The sequence below is a fragment of the Artemia franciscana genome, chromosome 21 (genome assembly GCF_032884065.1).
Source record: "Artemia franciscana chromosome 21, ASM3288406v1, whole genome shotgun sequence".
Classification (NCBI taxonomy): domain Eukaryota; kingdom Metazoa; phylum Arthropoda; class Branchiopoda; order Anostraca; family Artemiidae; genus Artemia; species Artemia franciscana.
The window spans coordinates 174,844-197,927 of NC_088883.1; the positions used below are offsets into that span (position 1 = coordinate 174,844).

Here is a 23,084-nt window from a genome sequence, read left to right on the forward strand (position 1 = left end):
GGATAGGACTAGAAAGGAATGATGAAATGACTTAGTTTCCAATTGTCAACAAAGTAAAGGAGAGTTAGGCAAGTATGGTTCTACTATGGCTAATCACAGGTCCAAAATGTCGAAAAATCTGAAAGAATAGCCCACCAAAAAGAAAAAAGCAATTAGGTCTGGCCCCTAGTATGTACAGTACAGTAGTAAAAGATTGATAAACCTGTCCCTCTTCTTGAAGTGAAAATTTCATTCTAATAAAGATTAGGCTGCAGTAGACATATCACCTAAAATTGAGGCTGTGAAGCACAAAGAACCATCATAGCTCTCCTGTAGCCTACTGCACTACGGCCAATCAGAATTAAACGGATTCTGGGCCAAGCAGGATGCAGCGTCTGGTACGGAGTATTGAACCTGTAGTAGGGTAGCCACATAAACACCTAGTGGCACAAACTAGCGATTTTTTTGTGATAGAACATAATTGCTGTGAGTTTTTCTTTTCAGTTTTACTTATCTAAAACAAATCTAAAGAATATTTTGAAATACCATTGCATTCAGGACAAAATTGTTTGTTTTGTAAGGCCATCAGTAAGATGTCCTAGCTATTTAATATTATTTCTTAATTTTCAATGTAAATTTAGATGTAAAAAAAAGCAGCTCGTCCCCTGAGAGCGGTTTTGCCGTAACTACGGTTTTAAAAATTCCGAGAAAAATGACTAAAATTTCACCTTCGCTGGAACTTACACGTTACAACCAATTTTCTTCGCAAATACATCACAAAAAAAAAGAGAAAAAATAACTAGGAAGGTCTCCCGAATATGAGATGGAAAAGGTGAAGATTTCATTGTCAAAACTTGGAATGAAATATAGATACGACAATCCGACCTTACCGAAATTTTAGCAAAATTAGATACGACAAAATGGTGAGGGCTGCCTATTCTTTTCACCATGAAGATACGACAAACGAGTTCTGATGCAGCAATACTATTTGAAAAAGTATAAAAAATTAACAAGAGCTAAGAGCTCATATGGCACTTGTGACAAGGCGAGAAGAGCTAAGAGCCAAGAGATCATATGGTATGAGCTCTAACAAAATTCTATGAATCATTAGATTGATTTAAAAAGGAAAATGAGAGGCTTAATGCCGGTCAGGATTTAAAATAAGAGCTCTGAGTCACGAAGTCCTTCTAAATATCAAAATACATTAAGATCCGATCACCCACTCGTAAGTTATAAATACCTAATTTTTTCTAATTTTCCCTCTCCCTTTAGCCCCCCAGATGGTCCAATCTGGGAAAACGACTTTATCAAGTCAAATTGTGCAGCTCCCTGACACGCCTATCAATTTTCATCGTCCTAGCACGTCCAGAAGCACCAAACTCACCAAATCACTGAACCCCTCCACCCAACTCCCCCAAAGAGAGCAAATCCAGTACGATTCTGTCAATCACGTATCAAGGACATTTGTTTACTTTATCCACCAAGCTTCATCTCGATTCATATACTCCAAGTGTTTTTCCAAGATTTCCCCCTCCAACTTCCCCCAATGTCAAACGATCTGGTCAGGATTTGCAAAACAAGAGTTCTGAGACATGAATTCTTTCTAAAAATCAAATTTCATTAAGATCCGATCATCTATTCGTAAGATAAAAATACCCCAATTTTCACGTTTTCCAAGAATTCCGGTTTCCCCCTCCAACTCCCCCCAAAGTAACAGGATTTGGTCAGAATTTAAATAAGAACTTTAAAGCACAAGATCCTTCTAAATATCAAATTTCATTAAGATCTGGTCACCCTTTCGTAAGTTACAAATACTTCAATTTTCAAAATTACCCCCCCCCTCCAATTCCACCAAAGAGAGCAAATTCGGTCCGGTTATGTCAGTCATGTATCTTAGACAGGTTTTTATTCTTCCCATCCAGTTCAAGCCTGATCTCACCGCTTTAAGTATTTTCTAAGATTTTCGGCCACCCCAACTGCCCCCCCAATTACGCTTGATCCGGTTGAGATTTAAAATAAGAGATCTGAGTTACGAGATCCTTCTAAATATGAAGTTTCATGAAGATCCAATCACTCATTCGTAAGTTAAAAATACGTGATTTTTTCTTATTTTTCAGAATTAACCCCCCCCCCCCCAATAGATCGGATCCGTTCCAATTATGTAAGTCACGTATGTAAGACTTCTGCTTATTTTTTTCACCAAGTTTCATCCCGATCCCTCCAATCTAAGCGTTTTCCATGATTTTAGGTTCCCCCATCCCAAACTTCCCGCAACGTCACCAGATCCAGTCAGGAATTAAAAAAAGAGCTTTGAGACACGATATCCTTCTAAATATCAAATTTCATTGAGATCCGATAACCCGTTCGTAAGTTAAAAATACCTCATTTTTTCTAATTTTTCAGAATTAACCCCTCCCCCAACTACCCGAAAGAGAGCGGATCCGTTCCGGTTATGTCAATCATTTATCTAGGACTCGTGATTATTTTTTCCAACAAGTTTCATCCCGATCCCTCCATTCTAAGTGGTTTTCAAGTTTTAGGTTTCCCCCTCCCAACTCCTCCCCAATGTCACAAAATCTGGTCGGGTTTAAAATAAGAGCTCTGAGCCACAATATCCTTCTAAATATCAAATTTCATTGAGATCCGATCACCTGTTCGTAAGTTAAAAATACCTAATTTTTTCTAATTTTTCAGAAATAACCCCCCCCCCAAACTATCCCAAAGAGAGCGGATCCGTTCCGTTTATGTCAATCATGTATCTAGAACTTGTGTTTATTTTTCCCAACAAGTTTCATCCCGATCCCTCCACTCTAAGTGTTTTCCAAGTTTTAGGTTTCCCCCTCCCAACTCCCCCTCCCCAATGTCACTAGATCCGGTCGGGATTTAAAAAAAGAGCTCTAAGACACGATATCCTTCTAAACATCAAATTTCATTAAGATCAGATCACCCGTTCGTAAGTTAAAAATAACTCATTTTTTCTAATTTTTCAGACTTACCCCCCCCCCCAACTACCCCAAAGAGAGCGGATCCGTTGCGATTATGTCAATCATGTATCTGACTTGTGCTTGTTTTTCTATCAAGTTTCATCCTGATTCCTCCACTCTAAGTGTTTTCCAAGATTTTAGGTTTCCCCCCTCCAACTCCCCCCAATGTCATCAGATCCAGTCGGAATTTAAAATAAGAGGTCTGAGACACAATATCATTCCAAACATCAAATTTCATTAAGATCCCATCACCCATTCATAAGTTAAAAATACTTCATTTTTTTCTATTTTTTCCGAATTAACCGGCTGCCCACTCCCCCCCCCCAGATGGTCAAATTGGAAAAACGACTATTTCTAATTTAAGCTGGTCCCGTCCCTGATACGCCTGCCAAATTTCATCGTCCTAGCTTACCTAGAAGTGCCTAAAGTAGCAAAACCGGGACCGACAGACAGACCGACAGACACACCGACAGAGAGACCGACAGAATTGGCGATTGCTATATGTCACTTGGTTAATACCAAGTGCCATAAAAAAACGTCAGAATGAATTTCGCACAGACAGAGAGGCTTCCAAATCCTTCTTGGCCTTGTAGTACTGTTCAATCTTGGTTTCAAAATACTTCTGGTCTTGGTTGGGGATGAACTTCAGGAGATACAGTTTGGGTAACTGTAGTTGGATAACTGTATTGATAAAGTTTGGGCAAAACAAGATGTTGAACAACACGGACAGCCGAAGTGTTGGGACACTTTTCAACCGAAGTACGTTCTTAGGATATAGTAACCATTTGCAAGTCTCTAGAGAAAAGTTTTGAACCAAACTATCTTACCGTTATCCTGACAGAACTCAAGCTGTTTTACCTTTGAATACGGTACCAACGAATACTTGAACAGCTTTACTGCCTTCTGAAAATCAAAGAACTTTGACTTGGTCATTTGCAAGACATTAAAAGGACGCATCTTTCTTACTTTCAGTAACTTCCTCACTAGATCTAGTGGAGAAATCAAATCAAGGTGCTTTAGCCCCCGCTCAATAGTGCTATGTACAGCATCAACTTCCTGTATAGTCGAATGACCTGTTCACAATACTTCATAACCACTTTTTCTAAGCGTGGAAATTCTCTTAGAACATCTTGGATGGCGAAGCTTGTATTTGAGTTTCGGTTCTGCGACCCACAGGAGTCTGACCAAGTAATTAACTGACAGATATCAGGGTAAGTATCAAGAACTTTTCCCAGTATGGCCACTAGTCCACTAGCTATTTCGTTTGGTCCACGTCCAGCCTCAAACTCGGACCAAATGCAACAGTATAGTTCATTAATTTTTTCTTCTCCAGTCCTTCTCTGGAATGAAAGAATTGCCGTGAGGTTGAATGTAGTAATCTTCCTTTTATAGAAAAGTAAAGAAACATTACCCCGGGGCAGCGGAAAAAAATTCTCCAATCAAAACAAAGAAGAGGAATAGATAGGTTTGACCTGTCCACGTCACGTTCAATCTTGGTCTCAATTTTACTTATCCCGTGAGCCTCATACTTGTCTTTTATTTCCTGAAGCATTTCAGTTGTTTTCTTCACTTACACGTTTTTCATTGCATACATCACATCGATCTGTTTTCGGAATATGAAATGACAAATTAAACTGCGTGTTAAAGATCTCACGATACTTGAACTCACTAACATCATTTTTTGCTAGTTCTCTGCAGTATTCCTGATACAGTTAATACATTTTGCGAAAGTTTAGATTTGCCTCCAAGAATCTTCTGGTAGACTTGGCTGGGGTATAATGCGATTCAACGCACAGGAAAGATTCAATATGCTTTATCACTAGTTCAATGTCTTCGTTACTAGTTTCATTTTGAGGTACCTGTACTGCCTTTGGATTTGGCACTCCTGTTGTAGCAACATTTGAATGTGCGTAATAAACTCTTCCCTCTGAAATATCAAGAGTAGCGAAATAAAAGTTCTTGCAAATCCGGATTGTTTTCGTTTTAACGACAAAATAATATCGCAGTGTGCAACTCCTGTGCGTCTCCGCTTTCTGCTTGGTTTTAGTCTTAGTTGGAACGGTCTTAGTTGTTTTCAAGTCAAATATTTTCTCCGTATCCTTACTTAGTCTCCAGAAGTCACCAAAAATCTTTTGTCTCTCTTCAGAAGCAATAGCCTGACCGCAATTAACCCAACTTCAACTTAGGATTAACCCAACTTCACTTGTTGAGCATTTGCCGTACAATATATAAGTACTCAAATGAATCCCAATATCTTGTTCAGACGACTTTAGGGAAAAGGGGGCTTGGGTGGAGGCTAGTTTCTCTCCAATGTTTTGGTCACTTAAAAGAGATTTAGTGCTGCTCCTTAATCTGGAATAATTAAGTTCAGGAAATCTGGAGTCCAGATTTCCTGGAATTATTTAAACAACGATCAGAAATTAAATATTTTTTTTTAACGAAAGAAAAAAGCAACATTAAAACTAAAAACGAAAAAATCTTACGTATATTAGAGGGGTTACTCCTCAAAACCACCTCGCTCTTAACAAAAAAATTTGAATTATGTCCCAATTCTCTGACCCAACCTCACCTTTTCATCTTCACTTATTCCTAGCCTTAGTGCCTTAGTTTTCTTAACATCAATTTTCAGACTTGTTCTAGCACCCTGAACTCGCAAAACCCCTAACAGTTCATTTATTTTGCTCACACTTTCATCAAGGATTCTTAAATCATCAGCATAATGCCCGCCTCATATACGTAATAATTTCTGTTCCTTTTGAATTTTAATATTGCTCCGTACTTTCAGTTGAAAAAAAAACTTGTTTTTTATTTAATTGCTTCAAAAAATATAAATAAATATGACTTATCAGTTTAATATACACATACTGATATTTATTTCTTAAAATCGAAATAGTTTTGTATTTATTAAATTTATAAAACTGAGACCAATGAAAAAAATTTCAGTAAAGTGCAAATTATGTTCTTTCTTTGAGAGGGCATAGGAATTGTGAGCCCCTATCATGTTAATTTCTGCTGATTTTGAGCTTGACTCGTTTGATTATTGTAACTAAATAAATAAAAACAAGTTTTTTTTTCAACTGAAAGTAAGGAGTAACATTAAAACTTAAAAGGAACAGCGAAACTTAAAACGAAACTTAAACGAACATCCATTCAATAAGTGAGTTTCCTTGTTGTTCAAAAGGGGGGATTGCAATTTTTACGAATCGGGCTTCCACAATTCCATTTGTGTATTTTCATATCCATCCGACTCCATTTTCAAATGGTTTCAAGCGCTTTTTTAAAGAATCTATTTAAATTTGTCTTTAAGATGACCTTTTTACAGTTACGAGCAATAATAATAATAGTTACTATTTCTCACTGAGCTACAAATGGCAATTTTGAAACACCATCTTTAAATAGATTGTTTTTTTTTATTTACTATGGGCCGTGGGTTGCTCTATAATTTTGTAGCTATTACTGCAACCGAAGACTGGCTTTTTGTCACTGTGCATATTCAAGTTTCTACTTCATTAAATTTGTTAAGCCGTTTTCATCAGTTGGGAGGTGTATACCCCAATCTAGGTGTTAATCCCCCCAAGGTGTTTCCCCCGAGAAATATTCCCCCTCCCCCCGAGGAAAATATCCCCGTGGAAAACGCTCCTCCCCCCCAGAAAATACACCCCGCTGAAAATAACCCCTTCGCAAAATACCCTCCCCCCGAAATATACACCCCTTTGAAAATACACCCCCGGAAAATAGCCCCACTGAAAATATTCCTCGGATAAATATCCCCCCTGGAAAACGTCCCCAAAGTGAAACAATGCGTTCCAAATTTGAGAATTTTATTTGAGCTTTGTTTTTTATTTTCCGTAGGAGGAAGGATTTTGTTAATTGTGTATTATACGCCACTCACTCAAGTTTGCGCTGCTTAAAACTCGACAAAAACCCGGTTTCTTCTTTAATTTCTTTCAGTTTAGCGTGAGACAAAACGAAGGCAAGTGTAGAATATACGGGAAATATATAATTTGCGCTATATATTTGCAAACAAGGGGAGGGGGGAAAGTTTTTGGACTGTTAATTTCTTATTTCATAATACGCAGAATTAGTGTACCGAACACATTTTGCATGCACGCCCACTGTTCTTTCTTCCCCACTCCCGAAATGTGCAAATATAAAGCCCAAACTTTTTTTTAAAGAGACGGAAAAACTATCGAAGAAACCGGATCGTTCTTGAGGTTTACACATCGTAGACTTGAGTGAGTGGCATATAACACACAAGTACCGGAATTTTTCATGGAGAGAGAGCCGGATTTCCAGGTATTTTTTTAAGACGATCAGAATTTAAATTTTTAAAAAATCAAGTTTTCAACTCAAAGTAAGGAGCAACATCAAAACTTAAAATGAACAGAAATTATTATGTATACGAAAGGGGTTGCTTCCTGCTCGCTCTTTACGCTGAAATAGTTTTTAGAATTCTTAAACAAAGCTTTCCAATTAAATGGCCATTGTGTTTTAGGAATTGTTCTTAAGGAATTAGGACAAATTGTCAAACATTTAGAGTTTAGCTTCAGTTAAAACCTTACATCAAAACTTTAAGAGCTTAACAAATTCAGCATTCCCACTTCTTATGTTCCGTTTTCATGATAATAACAGTATGCCTTTTGGCGTTAGAAATCTTAGAAAATAGTTCCCATTGGCCCATGGGCCGCTTCTCAAGGCTCGTTTTTTTTAAATAAACCAAAATCCAAATAATGGATTAAATCAAATCTTAATGAGGCAAATTTGTCTGAAAGCCACCACCCTCAAGTTCTCTCGAGATTTTGTCTTGCGAACATGACACAATAACTAGTTTTCGTGGTCTATATACCAGACAATATTACTTTCGGCCCGGTGCAAAACCACAATATAGCTATATTTTAATGAAAGATACTTATCAGTTATATAATACACATTCGAGAAGTGAGGTTTGGTAAATGCTAATGAAATAAAATGAAAATACAATAGGCCTACTCTAGCAACAAAATTATGAAAACTACAACGAAGAATTATGGAAAGGGGGCCGCCCAGAGCGCAGTATATTAAATACGTAGCCTAAAACCAACTAAATATTTAGGTTATTACCGGTTACTTTCCTGTTGACGGTTGGGTCACAGGTCTAACCTTAAGTCAGGATTTTCTTATAAAGAAAACAACTCAAAATGCACTCTGTGACAGAATACACGACGAGTCAATCACATAAAGCCACGGGAAAAAGCACCACAGACTTATAGGTCGGAACAGGAGTGCATTATGGCATAATGTATGGGACCAAACTGAATATTTGCACATTAGGAAAAGGAAGTGGTTGGCTTGGAGCAGAGCCGTTCCTAAGGGTTGGGTGATCTTCAGAAAAAATAATTACAGCACCCCCACTCCCGACTCAAATATAAGCCCCCCGCCAACCATACCCAACACCCATCAAACAAATGTGACTTAATTACGCATGCTGGTTATACAGTATAGACACATGGAGAGTAACACTAACAGAAAGACGAAAAGACATAAGGCATATTATGATGCATCCTTCCAATGTAATCAAGTGTAATCAATCTTGATTACAAAAGTAATCAAGTAGTTTGTTCGAATTGTCCATGTGTCTTTTATACAAAGAAGGAGGGCATATGAGCCAGCCTTTGTGTTCATTTTTATATGAAGAAATTACAAAAGCTGTAACAAACCAAACACATGAAAAATTTTAATCTGCTCTCATGTTTAGCGTTAGTCAACAGGGGAGAAATTGGTTTCACAAAAAGGATATTAGAGAAAAACCTGGGGATGAATGCTACAACATTTACAGTGACAAGGCAGCATCCATCTAGTTCTTCGCAAAATAGTTTTTAAAATTCTACAAATAAAGAAACTTTTACAGTAAAGTACAGCTACATTAAATAAAAAAAAGTGCATAAATAAAGTTCAATAACAATTTAAGCTTTACACCAAAATAAATCATGCACTCAAATTTTATTGCGATTCGTATATTTGTATTTGTCATAACATGAAAATAAAATTAAAATCATCAAATTAAGCAAAATTACTGAGAATAATAAGCAATGTAGATAAATAGTTTATTATATATTGATATCTATTCTTGAAAGCTCAGGCAATTTTGGATTTATGAGCCGTATGAAAGGACAAAATGTTTAAGATATATCCAGTTTTCGGTAGATTGCAAATTTTGCCAATGTATCTTTTTTTATACTTGATATACATAGTAGCTTTGATGTTGTCCAGCAACATCTTCGCAATTACCTGAAAGTTTCTACTTAATACTCTTAGAAGTTCCTGAGATATACCAAACACTCTTTTTCGAAAACCCGGATAAATATAGTAAATTAATAATGAACTTTCCTTTCTGATAAACAAACTAATTAGAAAATTACACTAGAATGCTAAAGGAACATTTTGCAAAAGCAACATCCAAATAATCTCAAATATATAATATTCTATCTCTTACATTAACCATATAATCAATATTCTATCTACCGAATCATATTTTTCGCAATATGATTTTCTTTTCTTTGGATTGAAGTTGTATGAATCAAAAGAAAATCCAATATAGTATAAAAGAATTTGACACACAAAATGTTGGTCTTGTAGACATTACTATTTTGAAAAAAAGAATAGATAGAATTATACATTTCTAAAGAATTAAAATGTGTCACCAATTTTAGATTTTCCCATTGTTTGACAATAATGAATTCCACAATAACCTTACATTCCCCCAGGACATAATTTAAGCCCTTTCCCCTAGGATCTAGGGGGCGAGGGGGGAGTGTCATCCTCTTCCAAACTTGATATAAATGCCCCTTCAGAAATAACCTTATATTCCCTCAGGACACAACTTACGACCCTTGCCCCCAAATTCCGGAGGTGTGTAGGCCTCTGATCACTTTCGAGTCTTAAAAAGAAATCTAGAATTTTCCATATCAAATCAGACTTATTCAAATTTGATGTGACCACCCCATCCAAAATAATCTTACATATCACAAGAGCATAACTTAAAACTCTCCCCTAAGCTCGGGGGCTCTGTCAATCCAAGAGTCATTGTCATAAAACACATAGACTAGCTGGGGCAAGCAGGCCTGTAAAACTCCAATAAATTTGAACTCTAAAAAAATAAATCTTAGAATTTCCAATCAAATGAGCCTCCTCCTACATTGATAAAACAACCCCATCCACAATAGCCTTATATGCCCCAGGACACAACTCATAACCCTTTCCCAAAGCTTAGGGGACTATGTCAACCCCAGAGGCATTGTTATATAAGACGTCGATTTCATTTAACAAAGGGCTATCTCAAAATTTTGCCCAGATACATTTCGGAGGAAAAGCCGTTAGGGGGGCTAGTTGCTTTCTGATCACTTTTATACAACTAGAAAATTCAAATCAAATGAGCATCTATGAAAGTTGATATGACCACCCCATCAAAAATAACTACATGCCCGTAGGTCATAACTTGCAACTCTTGCCCTCTAGCTTTTGGGAGCTATGTCAGCCCCAAAGGCATTTTTATATGACACAAGGATTTTTTTTAACAAAGTCACTATCGCAAAATTTCAATTGGATATACTAGAGAAAAAGGGGGCATGGAGGGGATGTTGCCCTCCAATCACTATTGACTCATAAGATAGGGAACTAGAACTTTCAATTGCTTACAAAATGAGCCTCCTCCATAGTTGATACGACCACCCCTTCTAAAATAAACTAATATACTCCTATGGCAAAATTTACAGATCTTTCCCGTAAGCTCTGGGGGCCAGTGTTAACCCCAGAGGCACTGTTATATGACAAGTGGACGATTTTTAACAAAAAAAAAGTATCTCAAAATTTTTATCAGATGTACTTGGGGGAAGGGATGTTAGGGGCTAGTTCCCCTTTAATAAATTTACAAAGAAAGCTTTTGATATCAAATCAGACGCTTTCAAAGTATATATGACCACCCCTTCAAAAATAAGCTTATATACCCCGGGGCACAACTTACAACCATAGTCCCCAAGCTACAGGGGCCTATTGCCCCCAATCACTTTTGACATGACCTAAAAAACTAGAATTTTACATTATCAGTAATATGGGCGTCATCCAAAGTTGACATGACCAACTCTTCCGAGTAACTCTATAGGCTCCCAGGCCACAACTGGCAACCCTATCTCCCAGGCTCTGGCGGGGGCTTTGTTAGCCCAAGAGGCATGTTTATATGACACATCGACAATTTGCGGGAAGGAGGGCAAGGGTGCCAGTAACCCTCCAATAAATTTTAACACTAAAAAATTAAACTGCAATAATTAAATTTAATGTCGCTTAAATCTAAAACATTTCAAACTCCTTTTTTTTACAAGGGATCAGACGAACAGCAAAACAATCAAAAGTCGCAGACTTCTTCATATGTTGTGCATTTTTTTTTTTTCCTTTTTAATTCTAAAATTTCCTTTTTAATTTTAATGTGTTCTGATTTTTAAGACAAAATTGAGTAATCAAGTGCAATATAAAAGAGAAAAGTGTGGATGTTGCTAAACCGTGGTACGCCTCAACCTCCTGTTCCACTTAAAGATTATATTAGCAAAACTTTTCATCGATCTAACTTCTGTCTGTGGAGTATACGGGTTTCTTCTTACAAAAATCAGATACGGCAAAACGTGGAAAGTAAAGTTTATCATTGGTAAAATATTTACCCTGAAAAATAAATCGAATAAAAAGTATTACATATACAAGAGCTACTCTCCATGTAGGGTTATTAGTCAAATTTTTAACACATTTGAATTTTTTTTTTTTTTTTGCGAATATTCATCACAGTCACTCATTTTAAAATGGATAAATTCGAGGCTAATTAACACAATCAGTACTAGAATGGATTAAACTATAGAAAAAAAACTATGTTATTAAAGCAATAAACGGGCTTATCAGAAGAAGGGAGTACACTGTCAGGGTAAGAAGTTTTATTTTGAAAACGAACATAGACTAAGTGATTCATTAACCACAAAAACGACTTTACAACTACCCCCCCCCCCTAATGTGCAAATATATACCCTCATTTGTATTTATGCAATAGATTTTCTAATATAATGTCAGAACAATACGTGTTGTAAAGAGTTGTTAACAAAATACCTGACAAATTATATATTACGCTACCAAACCCTATAAGTAATTACAGATCTCGTAAAGCGAACGCATAAAACACCCCTTAAAAGTCCTATTATTTCAAAACATCATTTTTACAAAAATTAGACAATTAACCAGGTTTAGTAATACTTTCTGGAACATTAATTTTGATCTGGATATTGTAAACATAAGTTTCACTGAGTCAAAATCTGGTTTTTCCTACGTTAACTTGTTTTTTACAGAGCCTATTTTCCTGATGGGAACATTGTGAATCCCACAAAGAAAAGGAGTATAGTATCCATCAGTATCTCTGAAACTTTGTGCGTAAGTGAATGGCTCTATGGACCTCACTCCCATGAGAACCGTGACTGAAAATATAAACTTGAAAATACCTTGTAAATTGTATGACCGAGATTTTTCTTTGCAGATCTAATAATTCTCCCAATGGATTGAGATATATGAAGCTATGGTACACATTATCACTATTTAACGACTGCGAACTCTGTTTTGAAATAAAGAGTGATTACTGAGACTGAATTAAGTAGTTGACAGCTATGAACATAAAACCAGATGTAAAAAAAAACTTTGACAACTTTAAAAGATAAGAAAAAACTAGACTTATATTTGTCAAGGGTAATATGAAAGCATTGTCCAGAACGAAGAGATACACCCAAGTACAAGGTTAAAAAATAAATTTACTAATAGAGGTGGTAAATGAAAGGGGAACCAGGTGGAGAGGAGGCTAGAAATAGAGAGAACAAGAGATAAGATCTCATATGGCACTTGTGACGAGGCAAGAAGAGCTAAGAGCCAAGAGCTCATATGATATGAGCTCGAAAAAAAATTCTAAGAATCAATAGATTGATTTAAAAGGAAAACCAGAGGCTTAATCCCGGTCAGGATTTAAAATAAGAGCTCTGAGTCATGATGTCCTTCTAAATATCAAAATTCATTAAGACCCGATCACCTACTCGTAAGTTATAAATACCAATTTTTTTCTAGTTTGTCTTCTCCCTTTAGCCCCCCAGATGGACGAATCTCGGAAAAAGACTTTAACAAGTCAATTTGTGCAGCTCCCTGACACGCCTACCAATTTTCATCGTTCTAGCACGTACAGAAGCACCAAACTCGCCAAATCACTGAAACCCTCCCCCCAACTCCCCCAAAGAGAGCGAATCCAGTACGGTTGCGTCAATCACGTTACAAGGACATTTGCTTATTCTATCCACCAAGCTTCATCCCGATTCCTCCACTCCAAGTGTTTTCCAAGATTTCCCCCTCCAATTCCCCCCAATAACAGAAGATCTGATCGGAATTTAAAATTAGAGCTTAAAATCACATGATACTTCTAAATATCAAATTTCATTAAGACCTGGTCGCCCTTTCGTAAGTAAGAAATACCTCAATTTTCAAAATTACCCCCCCCCCAACTCCACCAAAGAGAGCAGATCCAGTCCGGTTGTGTCAGTCACGTATCTTAGACAGGTTTTTATTCTTCCCATCCAGTTTCATCCTGATCTCTCCGCTTTAAGTATTTTCTAAGATTTCTGCCCCCCACCCCCTCCCAATGACGCTGGATCCGGTTGAGATTTAAAGTAAGAGATTTGAGTTACGAGGTCCTTCTAAATATGAAGTTTCATGAAATCTGATCACTCCTTCGTAAGTTAAAAATACGTAATTTTTTCTAATTTTTAAGAATTAACCCCTCCCCCCCCCCTAAATAGAATACACCCGTTTAAATTATATAAATCACGTATCCAAGACTTCGGCTAATTTTTCCCACCAAGTTTCATCCCGATCCCTCCGATCTAAGAGTTTTTCATGATTTTAGGTTCCTCCACCCCAAACTCCGCCCAATGTCACCAGATCCGGTCGGGATTTAAAATTAGAGCTTTGAGACACGATATCCTTCTAAATATCAAATTTCATTGAGATCAGATCACCCGTTCGTAAGTTAAAAGTACCTCATGTTTTCTAATTTTTCAGAATCAACCCCCCCCCCCCAACTACCCCAAAGAGAGCGGATCCGTTCCGGTTATGTCAATCATGTATCTAGGACTTATGCTTATTTTTCCCACCAAGTTTCATCCCGATCTTTCCACTCTAAGTGTTTTCCAAGATTTTAGGCCCCCCCCCCAATGTCACCAGATCCGGTCGGGATTTAAAATAAGATCTCTGAGACACGATATCCTTCTAAATATCAAATTTCATTGAAATCCGACCACCCGTTGGTAAGTTAAAAATACCTAATTTTTTCTAATTTTTCAGAATTAGCCCCCACCCCCAACTATCCCAAAGAGAGCGGATCCGTTCCGGTTATTTCAATCATGTATCTAGGACTTGTGCTTATTTTTCCCACCAAGTTTAATCCCGATCCCTCCACTCTAAGTGTTTTCCAAGATTTTAGGTTTCCTCTCCCAACTCCCGCCAATGTCACCAGATCCGGTCGGGATTTAAAATAAGAGCTGAGACACAATATCCTTCTAAATATCAAATTTCATCGAGATCCGATCACCCGTTCGTAAGTTAAAAATACCTATTTCTTTCTAATTGTTCAGAATTACCCCCCCCCCTCCCAACTATCCCAAAGAGAGCGAATCGTTCCGGTTATGTCAATCAAGTATCTAGGACTTGTGTTTATTTTTTCCCACCAAGTTTCATCCCGATCCCTCCACTCTAAGTGTTTTCCAATATTTTAGGTTTCCCCCTCCCAAATCCCCCCCCAATGTCAGGAGATCTGGTCAGGATTTAAAATAACAGCTCTGAGACACGATATCCTTCCAAACATCAAATTTCATTCAGATCGGATCAACTGTTCGTAAGTTAAAAATACTTCTATTTTCCTTTTTTTTTCGAATTAACGGGCCCCCCCACTCCCCCAAGATGGTCAAATCGGGAAAATGACTATTTCTAATTTAATCTGGCCCGGTCCTTGATACGCATGCCAAATTTCATCGTCCTAGCTTACCTGGAAGTGCATAAAGTAGCAAAACCCGGACCGACAAACAGATCGACAGACCGACAGAATTTGCAATTGCTTTATGTCACTTGGTTAATACCAAGTGCCATAAAAACAGAGTGAAAAAAACCGAGATCCGTTGATTTTTGAATTTAAACAAAGAGGGAATAGTTGTGGGAAAAGTGGAAGTCATGGCCAATTGTAGAAAAAAGCCAAGACAGATTGTTGAATTAAGTGGGCAGCCCAGTCAAGGGTTAATTTTATCCCTTTGATTGCCGTTGTTACTGTCTGCCATTTACATTTACATCTTACATTAGTAAGAGATAGAATAGAAGATACTTGCGTTTATTTGGATCATATTTTTGCAAAATATTTATTTAGCATTTTAGTATGATTTTCTATTTAGTTTAATTATCAAAAAGGAAACCGAACCATCAATTTTTTATATTCTTCTTTATCTAGGAGTCTTTCGAAAGCTCACGTGAACGATTGGCCAAAATCCCTAATTTCAAATTAACAAGTAAATCAATTAAAATATTATGTTTCTCAATCCAATAATGGAGCTCAAATCCCAACCACAAAACACAAAGAAAAGATTTAAAAGAAATAAATTGATGTCACAAATTTCCTTCAGTGATTTTTGGCAGAGGGAATAGTCTGCAGAGAGGAAGGTCCCAGAGGGAATTTCCAGTGAAGCGGCGAGGGTTTTCCATCGGAATTCTTTTATGGAAAAGATTTTCCGCAAAACATAGTTTGTTTCGAAGGTTTTTTTTTACTGCAGGATTGTGGATATCCCTGTCGAAAAATCTGTTTTTATTTTAACTATTCTTTATTTCACAAATGCGTAAAATCACCCTCGATTTCTAGATTATAATTCTTTTTTTTTGTCAACCGTCATGCAGCTTTTAAGTCAAAACAAAACATTTTTCTTTTGCAAAAGCCAATTTCTTTCTAGAAGTAGATATATTTCCTATCAAAAGTCCTACCTATACAAAAAGCTGCAATTTGAGAGAAGTTTCAAGTGAAATTTCAAGAGAAAATCTTTTCTCTTTTTTTGAAAATAGTAATGTTAACAAAACCCTACATTTTATGCGTCAAATTTATTTTATACTTTGGACTTTCTTATGATTCATATGAATCATAAGAAAGTCCAAAGTATATCATAAATTTCACTTAAACTAAAACAATTATCAGCACCTGGGGCATTATCATGTTTTTATCATTTTATTAGTCACTAATTCTTCCTCACAAAATAAATAATCCTTCACATTTCATTGTCGTAGCTTATCTGGAAGTGCTTAAACTAGCAAAACCGGGACAGACAGACAGGCCGACCAACAGAATCTGCGATCGCTATATGTCAATTGGTTAATACCAAGTGCCATAAAAACCAATTACAAAAAAATTACTTTCGTCCCTATCCAAACCACGAATCCACCACCTTTTCAAGGAGAGAGGCGTACACCCCTTGCCCCCCCCCCTCCCTGCCTGGATCCATCAATGCTTCTGAGGTCCCTTACTCAAAACGTATCCAAAACTTTTATTTTGAGAGATTAAAGGCTCCGGTATATTACATAATATAAATTCCACAGGAAAACCCTTATGAAAACGAAACAATAGAAACTTATATTTAACTTGAGAACAAAATGAGAATAGTTGAACAAACAAGCTAGTTTAACAATAGAACTTGCTCAGTTTGATAACTCAACAATTTGTTCTATAGCTTTTTTCCGATTCCTTTTAGGGAAATGCCACATACACCTTTAAGTTTTTCTGGCCAAATAGTTTCACATTTTCAAATTCTCACGCTAACCATGGTATATACCGGTAAGAAGCTAATTTGAAGAATTCTATAGAACAAATAAAAGAAGCACATGATACGTTTCCGGCTATTCTTTTAAAGAGATGTCAAAGATTCTTAAAAAGTTTATTTATTTGCGTTTTAGCAAGGAGAATATTTTCGTATTATTTGGCATAAAACAACTCGTCAAATAGTCAATCAATAAATCAATTACTCAGCGACTTTTTGAACAGATTTCTGTAATTAGGGAATAGGATACTGACTTTATTCAATTAAGTCCTTTAACACAGAAACGTCAAACTAGAAAATCTGAGAAGTTCTTTTTAATCGATTTGACTTCTGAACAACTCATGACATATGAGAACAAAGAAAGGGAACAAAAAATGAAAAGAGAAAAAACAAATAGGTGAAAAAACGAGGATTTTATCAGCCAGTAGCTAAATATTGAAAAACAAGCAAATATTTCGACAAGGACCTCGTCCTCAGTGCTCAAAGAAAAAAAAAAAAAAAAAAAAAAAAAAAAAAAAAAAAAAAAAAAAAAAAAAAAAAAAAAAAAACCAGCAAAATCTAACCTTTATAAGTGACCTGCACGAGAGGAAGACAGATACTGACTCAACCAACAAAAAACCAAGTTTAAATCAATGAAAGAGAAGTTACCAATTAGATTGAATAAGTATCCTTTGCCTTGCAACAGATTTCGCCTGTCTACAATTTCGGTTTTCATTAGATATGCGGACATGTTGTCTTAAATTAGATTGAGCGGAAATATTCATAGATTCTTTTAATATTAAATTATTATAAATTGGGCTTAAGGAAATATCTCCCGTGTCTCTATTTATAGCCAAATTTCTATTTATATGTTTTTTTATCTCAATAGCCTCTTTAAAAGATTGCGGTAGACCATTTACAGTAGATATTAAAGTTGCCTCTTCAAAAAGAACTAAATGGGCTGGATTTTCGTATATATGCTGGGCCAGAGCTGAATCAAAGTTGTCATTTTTATTTTCCAATCTCAGGGACTTGTCTATTGAAATTTTGTGTTCTTGCAATCGTTCCCCTAGTTGTTGATTGGTCCTTCCAATGTAAAATCTTCCACATGAACAAGGGACTCTGTAGACACCACTACCTAATATAGGGTCCGTTTTATCCTTTCCCGAGTTGAAAAAATGTTCAAAAAACTCAGCGACAAACTTGGAAAAATTTTAAAAAGACATAATCTCTCTGTTTCTTTTAAAACTGAACAAAAAGTTGAACATTTTTTCAACTCGGGAAAGGATAAAACGGACCCTATATTAGGTAGTGGTGTCTACAGAGTCCCTTGTTCATGTGGAAGATTTTACATTGGAAGGACCAATCAACAACTAGGGGAACGATTGCAAGAACACAAAATTTCAATAGACAAGTCCCTGAGATTGGAAAATAAAAATGACAACTTTGATTCAGCTCTGGCCCAGCATATATACGAAAATCCTGCCCATTTAGTTCTTTTTGAAGAGGCAACTTTAATATCTACTGTAAATGGTCTACCGCAATCTTTTAAAGAGGCTATTGAGATAAAAAAACATATAAATAGAAAGTTGGCTATAAATAGAGACACGGGAGATATTTCCTTAAGCCCAATTTATAATAATTTAATATTAAAAGAATCTATGAATATTTCCGCTCAATCTAATTTAAGACAACATGTCCGCATATCTAATGAAAACCGAAATTGTAGACAGGCGAAATCTGTTGCAAGGCAAAGGATACTTATTCAATCTAATTGGTAACTTCTCTTTCATTGATTTAAACTTGGTTTTTTGTTGGTTGAGTCAGTATCTGTCTTCCTCTCGTGCAGGTCACTTATAAAGGTTAGATTTTGCTGTTTTTTTTTTTTTTTTTTTTTTTTTTTTTTTTTTTTTTTTTTTTTTTTTTTTTTTTTTTTTTTTTTTTTTTTTTTTTTTTTTTTTTTTTGAGCACTGAGGACGACTTGGCGGAGGTCCTTGTCGAAATATTTGCTTGTTTTTCAATATTTAGCTACTGGCTGATAAAATCCTCGTTTTTTCACCTATTTGTTTTTTCTCTTTTCATTTTTTGTTCCCTTTCTTTGTTCTCATATGTCATGCATAGCCAGTATGGTCTCAGAACGTATTTATGAACAACTCATGTAAACGAGTGGGAGGAATATTTTTATTTAACCTCTTCTTAGTTTCTGAGTTTTATCAAAGGCTCATAAGAGCCCGAAGAAAACCAAGAGAAATGGCCAAGAATTTCCTACTCTCATTTTTGCTTTCTAATGTAGTTGTTTGGATTCTATATCTACTTTTTGCATTCCATTTTTTATTTTAAAATCCTAATTATAATGCCTTTAAAGTCTATTTCTTTAGCTTTTGATTTCTGATTCAAATACATTTAGAGTTCAATCGTAATTCTTTCCCTCATAATCCTAATTTACCTTTAATATACTCTAATTTAATTTTTGCTTTAGAACCAATTTTCTTATTTCACTGTCCATGTGGACTGAATAGTCCCAGGATGGAACCTCAAATTATGTCGATTTATATCAATTTTTTTTATTCATTTCAATCAATAGCACCTCAACTGGCTATAAAAACCTTTTAAAAGAAGATTAGCTTTAGGGTATTAATGTTCTCGGTCTGGTCAGGAAATTTTTCCTCATCGGCAGAGCTTGCTATTTCCTTTTCTTCTTTCCTTTCGTCAATTTTTAAGTTGTTTGAATACTCGTTAGAATCTTGCTCTTCTGCAACTTAAATTCACATGAATTTCACTTCAAAAATTAATTCTCACATTTACAGAACAGTTTTCTATAACAGTATTATAAACAGTATTCTATAGTCCAGGACAGGTATCAATTAAATCCTTTAAGAAGAGTCTAGCCGTCATGGACTGACAAAATAAGAAAAGTAAACATGGATTATTTGTGATAAATATGGATTATTTGTAGGGAACGAAATAAAGAATTATAATTTTTTTGTTTTCTTTAATAGCGACAAAAAAGTCAAATCTTTTTTAATGGTTTTTGTGTGGATACTAAACTCGTCGGAAAAATAAATAGAACTTGGAATTTCCGATCAAATAAACCTCCTCCTAAATCGGTATGACGACCCCATCCACAATAACCTTATATGCCCCATGACACAACTTACAGCCCTTTCCCAAATCTTAGGGAACGTGTCAACCTCAGAGAAATTGTTATATAAGACATGGACTTCATTTAACGAAAGGGCTATCTCAAAATGTTGGCAAGATACATTTCGGGGGAAACGGCGTTAGGAGGGCTAGTTGCCTTCTGATCACTTTTGACTCTTGAAAATAAAACTAAAAATTTCAAATCAAATGAGCCTCTATAAGCGTTGATATGACCAACCCATCGAAAATAACCTTATATGCCCCAAGGTCAAATTGTTGGCAAGATACATTTCGGGGGAAACGGCGTTAGGAGGGCTAGTTGCCTTCTGATCACTTTTGACTCTTGAAAATAAAACTAAAAATTTCAAATCAAATGAGCCTCTATAAGCGTTGATATGACCAACCCATCGAAAATAACCTTATATGCCCCAAGGTCACAATTTAAAACTCTTGCCCCCTAGATAGGTAGCATTGTCAGCCCCAGGAGCATTTTTATTTTTCATTAAATAAAAAAAACTAATTTTTTTAGCTGAAAGTAAGGAGCGACATTAAAACTTAAAACGAACAGAAATTACTCCGTATATGAAATGGGTTGTCCCCTCCGCAATCCCTCGCTCTTTACGCTAAAGCTTTTAATTGTTTTAAAAAGTAGAATTGTGGCACAGAGTCAAACTTTAGCGTAAAGAGCGAGGATTTGCGGAGGGGACAACCCATTTCATATATGGAGTAATTTCTGTTCGTTTTAAGTTTTAATGTCGCTGCTTACTTTCAGCTAAAAAAATTAGTTTTTTTTTATTTAATTTCTGAACGTTTTTGAATTAATGCATGTTTGATTTTGGCTCTCCGCACATAAATTATTAAAATGAAATTTGTATATTAATTCTTTTTTTGGCTATATGGCTTTTTCTTAGTTTTGATCAGACGATTTTGAGAAATAAGGGGTGGAGAAGGAGGCCTAGTTGCCCTCCAATTTTTCGGTTACTTAAAAAGGCAACTAGAACTTTTAATTTTTAACGAACGTTTTTATTAGTAAAAAATATACGTAACTTAAGAATTAACTTACGTAACAAACTTTCATAACCTTATATTTTTTTTATGTATACGAGTGGGTTTGTACCCTCGTTAATACCTCGCTCTTTACACTAAATCGTAAGTTTTGTCCAAATTCTTTAAGAATGACCCCTGAATCAGAAAGGCCGTAGGATAAATAGTTGAAATTACTAAAAATACTTTAGCATAAAGAGCAAGGTATTTATCTCCTCCTAAATACCTCGCTCTTTATGCTAAAGTATATTTAGAACCCCTCATATGCGTAATAATCTCTGTTCGTTTTAAGTTTCAATGCTAGTTCTTCCTTTCATGTGAAAAAAAGGTTTTCATGTTTATTTTTCATTGTTTTCTTATAGTAATGCTAGAGAATCCTGCGCCCTTTTCATTGAATTTTTCTTCCCTCATGAGAGATTCCTCCAAGGAAAGATCCTCCAACATAGCCCCCTCTCCTCAGCCTCACCCCCAAACAAAACAAAATCCCCCTGAAAACGTCTTTACACTTCCCAATAACCATTACTATATGTAAACACTGGTCAAAGTTTGTAACTTGCAGCCCCTCCCCAAGGGATTGTGGGGGAGTGTCATCCCCAAAGACATAGTTATTATGGTTTTCGACTATGCTGAACAAAATGGCCTTCTCAAAATTTTGATCCGTTGACTTTGGGAAAAAAATGAGCGTGGGAGGGGGCCTAGATGCCCTCCAATTTTTTTGGGCACTTAAAAAGGGCACTAGAACTTTTCATTTCCGTTAGAATGAGCCTTCTTGCGACATTTTAGGACCACTTGGTCGATACGATGACCCCTGGGGAAAAAAGAAAAAACAAACAAACAAATAAACACGCGCCCGTGATTTGTCTTCAGGCAAAAAATACAAAATTCCACATTTCTGTAGATAGGAGCTTGAAACTTCTACAGTAGGGTTCTCTGATACGCTGGATTGAAGTTTTTGCTATAAGGTTCTTTGATACGCTGAATGCGATGGTGTGATTTTCGTTAAGATCCTACGACTTTTAGGGGGTGTTTCCCCCTATTTTCCTAAATAAGGCAAATTTTCTCAGGCTCGTAACTTTTGATGGGTAAGACTAAACTTGATGAAACTTATATATTTAAAATCAGCATTAAAATGCAATTCTTTTGATGTAGCTATTGATATCAAATTCAATTTTTTAGAGTTTTGGTTACTATTGAGCCGGGTCGCTCGTTACTACAGTTCGTTACCACGAACTGTTTGACAGGGATCATTTCGAACAACGTTGCTCTCTCAAAATTTCCATTCGATATACTTGGGAAAAAGAGGGCATGGAGGGGCTGTTGCTCTTCAATCACTTTTGACTCATAAGATAGGGAAACTAGAACTTCCGATTTCTTATGAAACAAGCCTCCTTCAAGTTGATATGACCACCCCTTCTAAAATAACCTAATATACCCCCAGGGCAAAATTTATAGTCCTTTCCCGTAAGCTTTGGGGTCCAGTGTAAACCACAAAGGAAGTGTTATATGACAAGTGGACTATTTTTAACAAAAAAAAAAAACTATCTCAAAATTCTGATCAGATATATTTTGGGGGGAAGGAAGCTAGAGGGGCTAGCTGCACTTTAATCGATTTAGCAAAGAAAACTTTTAATATCCAATCAGCCTCTTCCAGCGTATATATCACCACCCCTTCAAAAATAACCTTATGTACCCCTGGGGCACAAAGCACAGGTTGGCTGGCCCCCAACCCCCCATTGCACTTCTTGGCTGAAGGGCCAAGAAACGGAGATCAGCACCGCCGGTACCGACTGTAAAGTCTAAATGCCGCATCCTTTACCTTTTTTTGTTTTTTTTACCTGGGGCACAACTTACAACCATCGTCCCCCAAGCTCCAGGGGCCTATTGCCCTCCAATCACTTTTGGCTCTTAAAAACGAAACTATAATTCTAAATTATCAATCAAACGACCATCCTCCAAAGTTGACATGACCACCTCTTCCATAATAACTATAGGCCCCAAGGTGAAAATGGCTGCTCTACCCCCCACTCTCTGGGGGGGGGGGGGGGCTGTGTAAGCCCAAGAGGCATGGTTATAT

The 23,084-nt window shown here is 36.3% G+C and overlaps 1 long non-coding RNA gene across 3 annotated transcripts in view; it reads right to left on the reverse strand.

Moving 5' to 3' along the window:
* The window catches only part of LOC136040993 (uncharacterized), a 70,840-nt gene that overhangs the window by 14,135 nt on the left and 33,621 nt on the right, over positions 1–23,084 (reverse strand). The window contains exon 5 of one of the 3 annotated variants that reach the window (XR_010620926.1): positions 18,694–19,583. The exons of the other annotated variants lie outside the window; for them this stretch is intronic. This is a non-coding gene — a long non-coding RNA (uncharacterized LOC136040993). Of the gene's footprint in view, positions 1–18,693; positions 19,584–23,084 lie in introns of those variants that run through there. 3 annotated transcript variants of the gene reach the window in all.